The sequence below is a fragment of the Olea europaea genome, unplaced genomic scaffold (assembly GCF_002742605.1).
Source record: "Olea europaea var. sylvestris unplaced genomic scaffold, O_europaea_v1 scaffold2887, whole genome shotgun sequence".
NCBI classification, from domain to species: domain Eukaryota; kingdom Viridiplantae; phylum Streptophyta; class Magnoliopsida; order Lamiales; family Oleaceae; genus Olea; species Olea europaea.
Genome location: NW_019247418.1, coordinates 30,621 through 37,786, shown reverse-complemented (window position 1 = coordinate 37,786; position 7,166 = coordinate 30,621). Strand labels below are relative to the sequence as shown.

The window sequence follows — 7,166 nt, the reverse complement described above, 5'->3', positions numbered from 1 at the left end:
TTGATGACTAAGACTGAACCAAAATTTGCTTATAGTGCTTTAATTAGGATGATTAGTAGGAACTGTAATTTTATCTTTTTATGCCACACCATATTATCGTAAACGAGAGTTGAAAAACATCGGTCGTACTTGAAGTTTTGAGCCTCTCTCTTCATTTGACACATGATGAGAAGCTATAAATAAATTCAATAGAAGACAAAAATAAGAAATCGAAATAAAAATCAATATCCTAATTAAATTTATTAAAAATGGTGTACTTTTTTAATAAACACAAGTTAAAAACAATCTTTATTGTCACAAATGACATCAACTATATAGTATCGTAATGACAAAAATAAAAATCAATTCACAAGTAAGAATACAATTACTGAAGCATTCAATTTCCACAAGAATCTAATTTTCCATCCTTGTTTCACCATGAGTACAGGCAGGGGGCAAACATCACTCATTTTAGCCAATTTTTGGTCTCATCCCCATTGAAGAATAATTCTGGGTCCACCCTTGAGCAGAGAAGTGGAATACTTTGTTCATTCTAGAAGAAATTAAAAGGATCAACCTTGGTTTTCACCTGAACCAACCTGTTAAAATTATTCTTGAAATATTTGACACCCCAAATGCTGTGTCATTAACTCCTATATCAAGATGTCTGTAGTTGAGATATGCAGCCCTTGGAAATCTTGAAACATAAGGACTCATGTAACTGTAAAGCTTTCTAATCCAATTTATATAGTTTTTTGATGCTTCTACTTCTTCTTCGTCCCAAGACAACAAGTGCTGAATTTTGTACAAATTACCAGCTCTGTGAGGGAAGGGAATGGCAGATTCTGAAATTTCATGCATTCTTCCACCATATGGAGTCAAGAACATCATAGCTTCCTTGGCTTCATCTTCAAAAAACAATTTCCATATTCCTTCAAGCCCATTCTTAAGTATAGGTATTTGAACATAGTCCGATTTTGCTTTGAAGTATCGTACATTTGGCTGAGTCCTGTTCAACAAGACATCGCGTGATTCTATGGGAAACCCAGCCCAATATAGGACTGATTCTATCCAACTCATTTCAGTACAATCTTCTCTCTGCAAACCCAATTCCGGGAAGCTTCGTTGCATCAAAGGAAGCAACGTATCAACACCACCAAGGAACAATGAATTAAATGAAGCCTGTATTGTTCTCTCGCCATCTTGGCTTGAATTTACCCTTTGTATATGGATCATAATGAGCAAATCTTTGTCAAAAAAAAAAAAAACTATTCCACCAATTAATTTTACCACAAAATAGGGGCCAAACGGGGGCAATATTTTCATATCGTTAGGCATCGTGATTGGGAACCTGATTGGTTGCATACAAAAGAAGAACTAAAAATTGTGACTTTTCAATTAATTAATTTAACAAGTGTTGAATAAATTAATTAATTGGGTTGCTTATCTTTAGGCCTGTATTAATTAATTTGTTTAATTAATTCACGGACCGAACTTAATTAAATGAGTTAATTAAATATTGAATTGGATCAGGCCAAGCCCGTTTGGGCTTATATAAAAAATGACTAGAGTTTTCAATTTGTAGAGAATTTTATTCTTGCTAGCACAAGATAAGAAAAACCTTATTTCATACAATCTTGTTTTTCTGTGGAATTCCATTGGGGGTTTGGCAATTAGACGGCTGTAGGTGGCAAATCGAAATTGTTGGAACGAAAGAATAACAAAGGAGTTTGCAGAATCAAAGAAAGGTACAATTTCGATCACAATTTCTATCTAAACACAAAGCAGATTCTTGTTTGAAATTATAATATGTTTTATTTTCCGCTGCATATGATAAGTAAATTCTCAACAGTACTATCAGAGCTTGCTTTGTGTTTGTTAGAGATTGTTTTGAATTTTTGAGAACAATCAAAAGTTGATTTTGTTCTTTTATTGTTTTTAGCAATTCAGAAAATTAATTCTATCTTCAAAATCTATTTTAAATATAATATTATTTTGGGTAGGAATAATAATTAAAAAAAGGGAGCGGGGGGGTGGGGTGGGGGCGGGAAGGCGTAGCTACCGCTCATCAGCAACACTTTTCAAGTTATTGTATGAGTAGTGCGAAAGTGGCAAGAGCTGTCTGTAGTGCTGCAGTAGCGGCAAAAGCTACCTACACAAATGGCTTCTACTGTAGGGCATATCTTTGGCATTGGACGACGATGCCAACGCCACCAAGAAGAATATAAACAAAAATTATTAGGGTTTTCAGTTCAATTGGATGATTTGGAGGCGGGGGGCATGTCTTGCAATTTATGAAATTGTAAGTCCCTGCCTCATAATTAAGATTTAGGGTCAAATTGTAATTTTAGAAAGAGGGCCGGTCCTACAATTTTAGAAATTGAAAGGATCTTCCATAATTTTAATGGCAAAGGGGCCAGATTGCAATTTTGAAATGATTTTGAATCTAAATTTGAAAATGGTTTTAAATTTGATTTTCAAATGGGTTTGACATAAAATTTCAATTTTGACCTAATTAAAATTTTGTTTAAAATTGACAACTTGTATTTTAGTTAAAATTAGATTTTAACCTAAATATTAAATTTGACCCATAATTGAATTTTTTTATTTTTATTTTTTTTTATTCTGGAGTTATATTCTAAAATAAAATGTTAAATCAATTGAAATTCTAGTTGGACTCTAATTTAGTATTTAATCAAACTTTGTTTTTAATTAAATAATTCACCCTAATATGTTCTTAAAATTAGAATTGGATTCAAATTTGACGTTTAATTAACATTTGATTTTAATTTAATTATCTCGCCCTATAAAAAATTTAAAGTAGAGTTAGACTCTAATTTGGTATTTAATTAAAATTTTATTTTAATTAAATAAGTTTGCCCTAAAATCTTGGAATTAGAGTTGGACACTAATTTTGCTTAAGATTTGAAATTAGAGTTGCACTCTAATTTGATATCTAATTAAAATTTGATTTTAATTAAATAGTCCCGCCATATAAAATATTTATATGTTTCTCTCGTTTCATCACATATGGAAAAAGAGAGATCAACTAGCCTAGAATCCAAACAATAATCTAAAATACTTTCTTTCATAAATTTGTTCAATTATATAATTTTTTTTTTTTTTTTTTTTTTGGGGGGGGGGGGGGGGGGGGGTATGTTTAGTCATTGACAGGAATTCAAATATGATATTCACGAAAACACGATTTCAAAAGTAACGTTCTGTAAGTGTTATGCCCTAAATCCAATCAATTTTAGACATAAATACCTTTAATATATAGTTGATGCAATCTTTATAACATATCTGTTATTTAATTAAATATTCAATTAAATTAAATAAAGGAATCTATAGTTTCAAACCTTGGTAATTTGTTAATCACAGTTGTGATTTTGAGATACTAATCACATATGATTGAATTTAAATCGTCCGTGGTCGTAAGTAATGATGAGATACCGATATTGTTATTATGGATAGACCATCATGTGTAACATTTCTTAATTGTGAAGTAAGTAACTAATCTTACAAGCTAAAGTGTAATGAGACTTGAATGAACGCGTGAATATTTTGTTGTAGAACAAAATGTTGAAAACCCGATAAGAGATTCGACATGGATAACTATCTGAGTGTCAGTGTTAATCTCTAATGTTCGGTAGTGGAATTGGTCCTTTGACTTGAGGTCGTCACAATGCCTTATATAAGGACAGTCATGCTTTGACGGTGTTGGATGTTGCTCTGTCAAAGGCCATTAATATGGCACCGTTCGGGCATATCAAGAATCGTATGAAGGTTGTAAGTGACCAATAGAGAATTCGCCACTCTTAGGTAGTAAGAGATATGATTTGCATTTCATTCAATTAAATCAATAACGAAATCCTTGGTCAAGGTGTACTCGAAAGTTGAAAAGAAGTTTTTGACTTATATGACTTAATAGTGGAATGAAAGATATGATCAATAATCGAGATTGTCACACTTTCATATCTTGTAATTGATTCGATTATATTGACGAAGGGGCTATAATTTCACAATAAATGAACAAGTTTGGTTTTGTTAAACCACGTAATATTTCTCGTCAGATGTATTGCCCTTATACATTACTAGATGTCAATCTGGGAAGGTGAATGTGAATTGGTGATAAATTAAAATGATGTTTTAATTTATCAATTTTAATTAGATCAAAATAATATTTTCACATCGTTATGCATCGTGATTGAGAATCGGATGGGTCGCACACAAAAGGAGAACTAGAAGATTGTGATTTGTCAATTAATTGATTTAACAAGTGTTGGATAAATTAATTAATTGGATTGCTTATCTATAGGCCCGAATTAATTAATTTACGGACTGAGTTTAATTAAATGTGTTAATTAAATATTGGATTGGGTCAGGCCAAGCCTATTTGGGCTTATATAAATAAATGACTAAGGTTTTCAATATGTAGAGAATTTTATTCTTGCTAGTACAAGAAGAAAACCCCTATTTCCTACAATCTTGTTTTCTCTGTGTGGAATTTCATTGGAGGTTGGACGTACAATTGGACAACTGTGGATGGCAAATCGAAATTGTTGGAACGAAAAAATAGCAGAGTTTGCAAAATGTACAATTTCGATCACAAATTCTATCTAAACACAAAGTAGAATCTTGTTTGGAATTGAAATATATTTTAATTTTCTGCTATACATGATAAGTAAATTCTCAACAGTGGTATCAAAGCTTAATTTGTATTTGTTAGAGATTGTTTTGAATTTTTGGGAACAAATTGATTTTGTTCTTTTTACTGTTTCTAGCAATTCAGAAATTAATTCTATCTTCAAAATATGTTTTGAATAGAATATTATTTTGGGTTGAAATAATAATTAAAGAAAGGAGCCGGTCAAGGTTGGGCAAGGAGGCGTTGCTACCACTCATAAGCAACGCTTTTTGCGTTATTGTATAGCAGTGCGAAAGCGCTGCAATAGCGGCAAGAGCTGTCTGTATCTGTGGCACCGGCCGACGATGCCAATGCCACCAAGAAGAATATATATAAAAAAAAATTATTAGGGTTTTCAGTTTGAATGGATGATTTGGAGAAGGGGGGCATGTCTTGCAATTTATGAAATTGTAAGTCCCTACCCTGCAATTAAGGTTTAGGGTCAAATTGTAATTTTATTTCTACAATTTCAGAAATTGAAAGGATTCGTCCATAATTTTAATGGCAAAGGGGTTACTTTGCAATTTTGAAATGATTTTGAATCTAAACTTGAAAATGGTTTTAAATTTGATTTTTAAATGGGTTTGACCTAAATTTTCAATTTTGACCCAATTAAAATTTCATTTAAAATTGACTACTTTTGTATTATAGTTAAAATTAGATTTTAACCTAAATATTAAATTTGACCCATAATTAAATTTTATTTTATTTTCGAGTTATATTCTAAATTAAAATGTTAAATCAATTGAAATTCCAGTTGGACTCTAATTTACTATTTAATCAAATTTTATTTTTAATTAAATAATTCACCCTAATATGTTCTTAAAATTAGAATTGGGTTCAAATTTGACATTTAATTAAAATTTGATTTTACTTAAATTATCTCGCCCTATAAAAAAATTAAATTAGAGTTAGACTCTAATTTCATATTTAATTAAATTTTGACTTTAATTAAATAAGTTTGCCCTAAAATCTTGAAATTAGAGTTGGACACTAATTTTGCTGTTTAATTAAATTCAACAACCTCATGTTTTGAAATTAAAGTTGGACTCTAATTAGTATCTAATTAAAATTTGATTTTAATTAAATAGTCCCGCCATATAAAATATTTATATGTTTCTCTCGTTTCATCACATATGGAAAAAGAGAGATCAACTAGCCTAGAATCCAAACAATAATCTAAAATAGATTTTTTTATTATTATTTTTTTTTGGGCCGGGGGGGGGGGGGTATGTTTAGTCATTGATAGGAATTCAAATATGATATTCACGAAAACACGATTTCAAAAGTAACGTTCTGTAAGTGTTATGCCCTAAATTCAATCAATTTTAGACATAAATACCTTTAATATATAGTTGATGCAATCTTTATAACATATCTGTTATTTAATTAATATTCAATTAAATTAAATAAAGGAATCCGTAGATTCAAACCTTGGTAATTTGTTAATCACAGTTGTGATTTTGAGATACTAATCACATATGATTGAATTTAAATCGTCCGTGGTCGTAAGTAATGACGAGATACGGATATTGTTATTATGGATAGACCATCATGTGTAACATTTCTTAATTGTGAAATAAGTAACTAATCTTACAAGCTAAAGTGTAATGACACTTGAATGAACACGTGAATATTTTGTTGTAGAACAAAATATTGAAAACTCGATAAGAGATTCGACATGGATAATTATCTGAGCGTCAGTGTTAATCTCTAATATTCGGTAGTGGAATTGGTCCTTTGCCTTGAGGTCATTACAATGCCTTATATAAGGACAGTCATGCTTTGACGGTGTTGGATGTTGCTCTGTCAAAGGCCATTAATATGGCATTGTTCGGGCATATCAAGAATCGTATGAAGGTTGTAAGTGACCAATAGAGAATTCGCCACTCTTAGATAGTAAGAGATATGATTTGCATTTCATTCAATTAAGTCAATAACGAAATCCTTGGTCAAGGTGTACTCGGAAGTTGAAAAGAAGTTTTTGACTTATATGACTTAATAGTGGAATGAAAGATATGATCAATAATCGAGATTGTCACACTTCCATATCTTGTAATTAATTGGATTATATTGACGAAGGGGCTATAATTTCACAATAAATGAACGAGTTTGGTTTTATTAAACCACGCAATATTTCTCGTCAGATGTATTGCCCTTATACATTGCTAGATGTCAATCTGGGAAGGTGAATGTGAATTGGTGATAAATTAAAATGATGTTTTAATTTATCAATTTTAATTAGATCAAAATAATATTTTCACATCGTTAGGCACCGTGATTGAGAATCGGATGGGTCGCACACAAAAGGAGAACTAGAAGATTGTGATTTGTCAATTCATTGATTTAACAAGTGTTGGATAAATTAATTAATTGGATTGCTTATCTATAGGCCCGAATTAATTAATTCACGGACCGAGTTTAATTAAATGTGTTAATTAAATATTGGATTGGGTCAGGCCAAGCCTATTTGGGCTTATATAAATAAATGACTAAGGTT

At 31.0% G+C, this 7,166-nt stretch overlaps 1 pseudogene; it reads right to left on the bottom strand.

The window, feature by feature from the left end:
• Window positions 1-445: 445 nt before the first annotated feature.
• The window catches only part of LOC111384283, a 12,522-nt pseudogene continuing 5,801 nt past the window's right edge, over window positions 446-7,166 (bottom strand).